The following is a 9,478-nucleotide window of genomic DNA, read 5'->3' on the forward strand; positions in this document are numbered from 1 at the left end:
GGAGCGGGCGGGCGCGGACACACACACACATCCAGCGTCGGCCGGTCTCTTCCCCACCCCCCCTCTCAACTCCACTTCACCGCGATCGCCTTCCGCCTGATCACACCGGTGTCTGGCCTCCTCCTCCTCCCTCCCTCTCCCTCTCTCTCCACCTCCTCCTCCGCCCCTCCCCCCACCACCACCGCTGCTGCTGCTGCTGCTGCTGCTGCTGCCGCCACCGCCTCCTCCAAGCCACAGCGCCACCCGCAGCCTCGGAGGAGCCACTGCCGCGCCCGATTATTTTTTTGACTGCCAGCTTCTTCCCAAGGGCCATGAGGAATGGGCAATAAATGCTGGCCTAGCCAAGTCAAAATACCCACATCCTACCAATGGATAAATTTTAAAGATCAATCATTTTATGCGTTAACGTGATAGTTAAAAGGTGAGGTTGTTGGGAACAGTCTTCATTGGCTTCAGAAGCAGTGGGTCATGCTAAAGGTGTAAATGAATTTGTAGAAAATGCGAGGAATTGAAATTTAAAAAGATCTTCTTATCGTGTCCACAGGACAGTCTACACGCGGCCCAGCCAGAACCGGACACATTTTTGCGCCTTGTTGTTGAATCCGGCAAGATCTGCAACGGTGCAGGGTTCCTCCAGCGATAGGCATTGCAGGAGATGTTGCATAGTCTGTGGCTCGGTTCCACATTCACAAGTTGTCGGGCTGGTTGTATATCCCCATTTGCTTAGTGACGCCTTTGAATGACCTACACCAGTCCTAAGTCTGTTAAGGCACTTCCAGGTTGCCCAGTTGCAATTAGCTCCTGGGGGAAGGCTTTCATCCGGTAGAATTTCCATCGCTCGGGGTTGTTCGAGACTGGCGAGCCGGTCTTTCCACAAGGCGATGCGGGCTTCAGATGGGGTTGATTGTGATGGAACAACACTGTTCATGAAGTTCTTCCTTGACTTTAGGCGGCTGGGTGTAGGTGTATGACCATGTAGAGGGTGCCTCTCATCTGATGTTAGACAGAGTCGCTCTTTCTTGCTGGCTACCGTTCTTCTTATATCAGGAGGAGCGATACCTGCCAGGATATATAGGCTGTTGGTGTTTGTTGGTTTCAAACAACCTGTGGTAAGTCGGTGGTGGTTGCAAGTGGGAAGAGGTGGGTTTTTTTTTGGGGGGGGTGGTGGGAAGAGGTGGGCTACTAGAATGATAATGTCTGATAGGACACAGGATAGGATTCCTACATCATAGATCACTCAGACATACATTCATCTTAGAATCATAGAGTGGTTGGAGCACAGGAGGGGGCATTTTTGGGGATGTGGGTGTCACCGGCAATTAAGGCCAGCATTTGTTACAATCCCTAATTGCCCCTGAATGGCTTGTTAGGGCAGTTAAGAGTCAACCACATTGCTGTGGGTCTGGAGTTACATGTAGGTCAGACAGTGGATTTCCTTTTCTACAGGGCATTTTTAAAAAATCATTCACATAGAACAAATTAAAGTTTGAGATATTATGCATGGGGGTAAAAGGCACAGCCTGTGGCAGAATCCTGAATGACAGGTGGGTTTTGATAACTAGCTAATCACTAGCTTTATATTCCAGATTTATTAATTATGTTCAAATTCTACCAGCTGCTATGATGGGATTTGAACCCACATCCCCAGAGTAGCCTAGGATTACTAGTCCAGTGATATTACCACTATGCTATTGTCTCCCCCATTTGGTTCAGAGGCAGGGATGCTACACACTGCACCACAAGACCTCCCTCCCTCTCTGTTACCTCATCAAAATACTCAGGCAAGTTAGTTAAACACGATTTGCCCTTAACAAATCTATACTGGCTTTCCTTAATTAACCCAAATTTGCCCATGTGATTATTTATTTTGTCCCATTTTATCATTTTGAAAAGCTTCCCCATCACGGAGGTGAAACTGACTGGCCTGCAGTTGCTGGACTTATCTTTACACCCTTTTTTGAACAAGTGTGTAACATTTACAATTCTCCAGTCCTCTGGCACCTCCCTGAGTCTAAGGATGATTGGAAAATTATAGCCAGTGCCTCTGCAATTTCCACTCTTACTTCCTTCAGTTTCCTTGGGTGCATCTCATCCAGCCTTGGTGCCTTCTCAACTTTAGATGCAGACAGCTCATCCAATGCCCCCTCTTCATCAATTTTAAACCTTTCAAATCCACTTTCATGATGATCTGAGCAGCATCTTCTTCTACACTTCAAAAGTACTTAATTGACTGCACCTGGAGTTTTGAAAGGCACCATATAAATGCAAATGTTTTCTTTTATATTATGACAAAAGCAGACTGCTGCTGCAAGCCTGTAATAAAAACAAACATGCTCAAAAGTACTCTGCAGGCCAGGCGGCACTGGCTAAGCGAGAAGCAGAGTTAACGTTTCAGTTTGTTGATTTAGATAATGTTTTATTGGTTTTGTTCAATTTTAGACATTATGTTAAAATAGTTCTATTAATTGCAACTCATGATGGGGGGTGGGGGGAGGGATGGGGCATGCAGTTATGGATGGCCAGGCACTTATACATTCGTTTTTCTGAAGATGACACTGGGATAATCTGAAATGTCATCTCATAGTTATTTGATTGACTCTGCTGTACCTTTCTAACTTTTCCCAATTTAAACTCATCAGGGCTGCTGATCAGGTAAGCCAGTGCCAAGGAATAATCCTTGTACACAGCATTCAATTAGTACAGTTAGAAGATTAAGGTGACTAGTTCATTACAGGTTGTCTTCTGTCGGCCCTTCCATCAGACTTAAGGTGGACAAATGCCTCACACCTGATGAAGAGATGGAGACGTGCAATGACAGCTGTTGGAAGATAATACCTGGATGCTGGGCGTGAAAACTCCATGCCTATACCATGATCGATTTGAAAAGGGAAACAGCTGCTTGCTTTGTACATTCACTAGGTGGCACCAGTTATTGATGGGAAATAATATATGTCCATGCTGGGCTCAGAGAATGGTGGCAACACATCCACACATTTGTACTCGTTGTTGTCCTCGTCACCAGGTTGCTTGCGAGAACTTCATCCCTGATGTGCAAATTCAGGCTGGGTGTTGGTTTGTAACTAGTGACTATCCGTCTTGACGAAGCTAGAAAATAGTATCCTTCTGGGGACTAAGTGTCCTGAATAACATGACTACTAATGGAAAATTGGAACCTTAGAACCCTTGGTGGTATACTTGGCAAGCCTGATTCATTAATAAGGTCAAACTCATTTTTAATTAAAAAAGACAAACCTGCCAAAACTTGCATCTAAATTTGGCTTTGCATTAACGTCATGTGGATGAGTTTTTAATACAGTGAGTTTGTTTATGCAAATCATTTGAACAATCATTTAAACAACTGAACAATTGCAAAGAGACTTTGCAACGATAAGCACACCACCGATGGGTTAGATTACAAGCAAGTCTCAGCCTCATATTAAAAGTAATTTAAAAGCTGGTTTATTGCACCATTTGTATTTTTATTATAAATCAAGGTCAAATTCTGATAGACCCTCACATTCAGATTTTTCACTAAATTCCCATGGAAAACAACCCCCAACAGATGTTGAAAGATTATACATAAAATAACTGGTTTCCTTCTAAAAATTGAATCTGTAAAAACAGTAAATGAAACTGATTGCAACAGATCTTTTTCCTTCCCATTTGTTACAAATTATTTTTCTGTCACATTCCAGATTTTAAATCAGGATGGGAAAAGGCAATTTCACCTCTTGTTTAAAAGTAATTTAACATTTGCAACAAAAGCATTAGAAATGTACCCACAGAATCTAGAAACAATGAAAATGCTATAGTTTGTACAGATAAACAAGTACAACATATTTGTGGGAAGTGTACAAAAACAAGCTAAATGAACGATGTAACAGGATTAAATAGTTATGTGAAAATACAACAGTCTCCATAGCAAAATGTGTGGAACTTTGCTGACTTTATAAAATACAATTTCTCTTTTGTCCACCAGTTTCCATGGTGCTCTCTCTCTCTCACTACTTAATAATACAGCCAGGCACTCTCACTGCTGTTTCAACATTCGTGTATATAGCAACACTGAAGAAATACAGTGCAATTCTGATTGTCCAGCATGCGTGGGGAATGGGTGGTGCTGGTTAATCAAAAAAATGCCGGTTAATGAAGAGTTCCATTTACCAGTGGGATACAGCGCAATCCTTGTAGCTTGAACTAATATGCAAGTACACATAAACAATATATACCTCCAATCTTCAACAGTACATAACATATTAAAATATAAAATAATACAATATACACACATGGGTTCCAGATAACTTCATAGTAACTTTGATTGGTAAAGTGATGATTCATATAAGGGGAACATCAGAAATTCTGGTTAGTAGAGAATTCCTATTGGTAGAGTGCTGGATAACACAAAGTTCACAGTTTTCCCTGCTGTATCTAACACCAGAGAAAGTTATACAGATAGGTTGAGCTGATCAAAGACTACAATTCCTATTTTTTGAATGTGCAATAGATAAGAGCAAGGAAGATAAAAGCAGGGAAATTATGCTAAAACTTTTTAAACCTCTGGTTTGCCCTCAACTGCAGTATGGTGTCTAATTCTGGGTCCCACACTTTAGGAAGGATGTCATTTGTGGCCTTGGAGAGGGTGCAGGAGATTCACAGGAATGATATCAGTGATGAAGGACTTCAGTTATATGGAGGTGACAAACTGGGATTATTCTCCCTAGAGTGGAAGCTAAGAAGGGATTTAATGAGTGTTCAAAATGAGAGGTTTTAATGGAATAAATGGAAAACTGTTCCCACTGACAGGAAGGTAGGCAACCAGAGGAGGCAGGTCAAAACCAATGGGGAGTGTATATATATCTGAAAGGGTGATAGAAGTAGAATTTCAACAGTAACTTTCAAAATAGAATTGGAGAAATACTTGAAAAGGACTCTAAGGAAACAGTGGGGGCATGGGACTAATTAGATAGCTTTCAATAAGGCAGCACAGGCACAAGGGGTTGAATGGCCTCTTTCTGATATATGATTATTTTATTCTAATCACTTGCAGTCTACTCCTTGGAATTCAATTACATTTTGCATTTAATAATAGGAAAGCAAGGATTAGTTAAAAAAGGATTAAATTATTAGATTATTTCAATTAAACAACTCTGAATTCAGGGTAGATTGCAGTTAAGATCCTAAAATCAAGTTTGAAATACAAATATTTCATTAAGAAAGCTGGTTTCACAAAATTGGTATTGGGAATAAAATTCCAAAATTGAAGTTTTCCCAGCTGTAAATATTCTGGGCTATTAGGCTTCCACAGTCTGATCTACTGGATGTTCAATATCAACTGCAAGTGTTGATCTTATCCCAGTTTTAAAATTTAGCCATTTGAGAAGAGGTCAGTGTAGTATAATGGAGTATGTTATATCAAGTCTCACAAAGGGTTAACTGTAACAGTCTGTGATGTCATAGAAGGAAGTGACCTGAGTGTCTACAAGAAAGCAGCATGGAAAGAAGCTAGTGTAGTGTTCTCCTAACTGTTACATTAGTGTGCTTTGCAGCCAACAGTCTTTGAGAATTTATTGAAACTACTCCAACCCAACAATACAATATAGTCAGAAAGGAAAGACTGTGGTCATATCATAGGATAACTGAGTTTAAATATGCTTGTAGTTGAACACTAGCTAAAAGAATAATTAATCAAATGGCAATATTCGGTCTCAGTTTCTAAGATATAGTGCTTCTACATTAGCAGATTTCTTTCAGTAACATTTTAGCGACTTCTAAAGACAAATGTCTCAACACAACATAAGAAATTACCTAATGTAAGTGTAACCAGCAACAGTAAGGACACAAAAGCTCAAAGCCCTTGAGGTCATGTCATATAATGGTAAACAAGTATAGAACATTAATGTAGGATTATACAAAGAAAGGTTTGTGAATTCCTGAATGAAATCTCAAACTCATATCACAAACCACCTACTGCTGTACCTTCCTCTTATTTGCAAAATTATGCAATTAATTAGTCTTTGTATAAATGGGTCAATTGCATCACCATCTCTCACAAATAAAATATCTGTACTGTCACCACGAAAGAGTACAAGGAAAACAGCATACAGCAATGCCATAATTAGTTATTAACTTGCAATTGTAAGGCAGGTCACCAAATGGTACTATGCAAATAAGTGGGGCTCATAACTGAATGGCACAATTATATACATTGTTTTTATACAAACCCAAAATCAGTTTGTTTACATTGCTAAAGAAGTGTCAGTTCAGATTTTACGGCCTAAGTAATTAAGCCTATTGTGCAAAGTATCACACAGCAAATTCTTGCCTAGTCTCAAAATAGTTAGCAGATAACTTCAATTCAACACAACAGTCATTTATATGCCCCATTTGCTTATGAATTTGAAGGTAGTCATATCTTTAGTTATGCATTTTATTTTTTCTCATGGCTTTTGTTGAACAAAGTTGTAACCAACCTACATATTTGTAATTCAGCATCATCTCCGGTCTGAATGAGAAAATTGAAATTCCAGGTTTACATAAAACATGACATTTATTCTCAAAACTTTAAAGTTTCCACCAATTACAAGTCTGCTGATAAACAAAAGGTAATGATTCAATGTATCCCCTTGTACTTCCAAAGGAGAGTGATTGTACACACACACAAAAAAATGTTAGCTACCAATTGCAATAATGATCAGGTCCTCAAACCTACAATACTTTCTTTTAAATATAAAAAAACTACAACCAACCATTGAAGCACCAAATCAGTGCTAGAGGGCACACAAGCTGCCATCATGACGTTGAGGACTGAAAAAATTGAAATTAACATGTATTTGCAGCTGTTTGTCAAAAAATAACACTAAGATTTGGTTGTGAAAAATAGGAAAGCAAGCAGATAGTGATGCAGGTAACATACTATACTAAAGCAATACTTCTGGCTTTACTTTGCATCACTTTCTCTTACATTTCATCTTTCATACATTTCACATTTAAGTACACTGGCCAGCTTTTGCTTTAGTTAATCCAGACTTGCAACCTTTGGGCAATATGAGGTGTCTCCTTCCCAGAGGATCCTACCCTACTCTAATGTTACCCTTTGAGAATATGGTAAAATCTAACAATGTAGGTGAATCACACAGTGATTTTGCAAAAGGTCATGGGTTGAAGCTTAAGTGCTTTACATGAGTGGTACAGCACAAAGAGCACGAGATTGAACTGGCAAATATAGCAGATCACAACAGATAATAGTACATCTTTCAGTTACTGCGACCTCCCGCAAAGATGTTTTCCCTTCCTTTCACTCTTAGCCAGCACTTATGGTGCTTCAATTTTGGCATCACTATTCTCAATTTTCCTCACCTTGCCCTTCAAAATTTGTTTAAAAAAAAAACTACAGTATGCCACCCTCACTTCATCTATAGGCTAATTTAGCCAAGTGCAGAAAACTGCAAGTACACTATCAATTTCTACACATTAAGTGTTCATCCAGTGAAGAGTACTCCAAGAAAACAGCAATGGGGAGGTCAAATAGACCTGGGATGGTGGGGGGAGGTGCTGGGTGAAAAAAAAAGAGTAAAATCAAAATGTCTTCAGAACCATAACTCACCTTAAATTACTGGCTCTTACAAAAATTCACATCTTTACCAATCCTTATGTTTTGGAAGATGGGGTTCTTCGTGCAAGGTTGCTATTTTTTATACTTTTGTTTCTTAAAATACTTAACCACAATGTTAAAAAAACTGTTTGGAAATTTCAAGTATAAATTGATTGTTCCCATGTTACACAGCCCCCAAAACTGAACACTAGACTGGGAATACTCATCCTCTGCCTGTCTCAAACAGCAAGTTTGTCTTTCTTCTATAAATAGTAGCAGTCTGTATTTCAAAACCTTTTCATTTGAACAAGGCAGTCACTCATCTTAACACATCTCATAAAATTCCATTCTTCACAAAGACACAAGATGCAAACTCGATCATGATTAGCGGATATACTTTTTTAGCAATCTCTGATCTAAATCACTAGTACATGTTGAATACTGGGGATGAAAGAATGACTCATGGGTTCTATGGTGGTGAATTTCAACCAGTCTGAGCAAGACATGATTATCATAATGTACAATAAAAGTTGAAAGGGCTGGTAATGCACAAAACCATCAGTTTGGAGGGTTCCACTTGAAACATTAAGTGGGGTCTTTTCTCTTGTTGATATTGACTGACCTGGTTTTATTGCAGTCTTTCTTTTCATCTATAATGATTAACTTCCAGGTAGAGGTGGTCAGATTTGAAGGTTAATGCCACTCAAAACTGATTTGGACTTCATTAAAAAATAAATGGCTCAATTTATAGGATTTCAAACATTTAATTCAGTAATCCTATTTTTTTCCTTGGACTATAACAAATCTTTCAGTAAATGCGGGCTTAAGAATAAATTGGATAGATACATGGATGGGAGAGGTCTGGAGGGTTATGGACTGAGTGCAGGTCAATGGGATTAGCGGAATAATATTTTGGCACAGACTAGAAGGGCCGAATGGCCTGTTTCCTGTGCTGTAGTGTTCTATGGTTCTAAAAGGCTGACCATATAACTCAATCAGTTGAGTTGATGACTTTACACTTTTATTTTTGAACATTCCTTAAAACTACGTAAAATTTGCAGAGAACTTGCATTTATATAGCTTTTTAAATGATCTCAGGATGGCCCAAGGGACTTCACAGCCAATTATGTAAATTTGAAGTATAGTCATTGCTTTGATATAGGAAATGCAGCAGGTGATTTGTGGACAGCAAGCTCCCACAAACATTGATGAAATAAATGACCAGATAATCTGTCTGAGGGATAAACATTGGCCAGAACACAAGAACTCCTCTACTCTTGTTGGAATAGTGTAGTGGGGTCTTTTATGTCTATGTGAGGGGGGAAAACGCCTCAGTTCAGAACGATTGTAACTTTGACAGTGCAACATTCCCCACTGGAACGTCAGCCTAGGTATGAGCCCTAGCCATTAGGTACTTCAGAACTTATCTGACCATTTGAGCTGCATTTCATAAAAGTTAATTTTAAAAATGGAGAATTAGTAATACATTCTCAGCCACACAAAAAACACCAAAAATGAACTTTGTCCTCAAGTTAATTCATCACCCCTTAACACAAAAGGCACACTGGTGATAGCCCAAGGTATTTAAAAAGCTAAACAGTTTGAGTGTAATGACAGACCTCTTAACACACACCAATGCAGATAACTTTTACAGGGCTTATTTCTTCAAAATATTTGAGCTGTTTTAATTTCACAGTTGACTTTCATATAAACACACATGTTCACAATGGCTTCATTTCACAACAAAAAAAACAGACAAGAATCAAGTCCCCTAAGAAAATTACCTGACTTGAGAACTAATTCTCTTTAAAGTAATTCCCAAAATAAGGTTCTAGAAACTGATGTCTACAAAATATTGTAACCAATGAGTTTCATTCAAGAATAGTA

The sequence above is a fragment of the Cetorhinus maximus genome, chromosome 21 (genome assembly GCF_964194155.1).
Source record: "Cetorhinus maximus chromosome 21, sCetMax3.hap1.1, whole genome shotgun sequence".
Taxonomy (NCBI): Eukaryota; Metazoa; Chordata; class Chondrichthyes; order Lamniformes; family Cetorhinidae; genus Cetorhinus; species Cetorhinus maximus.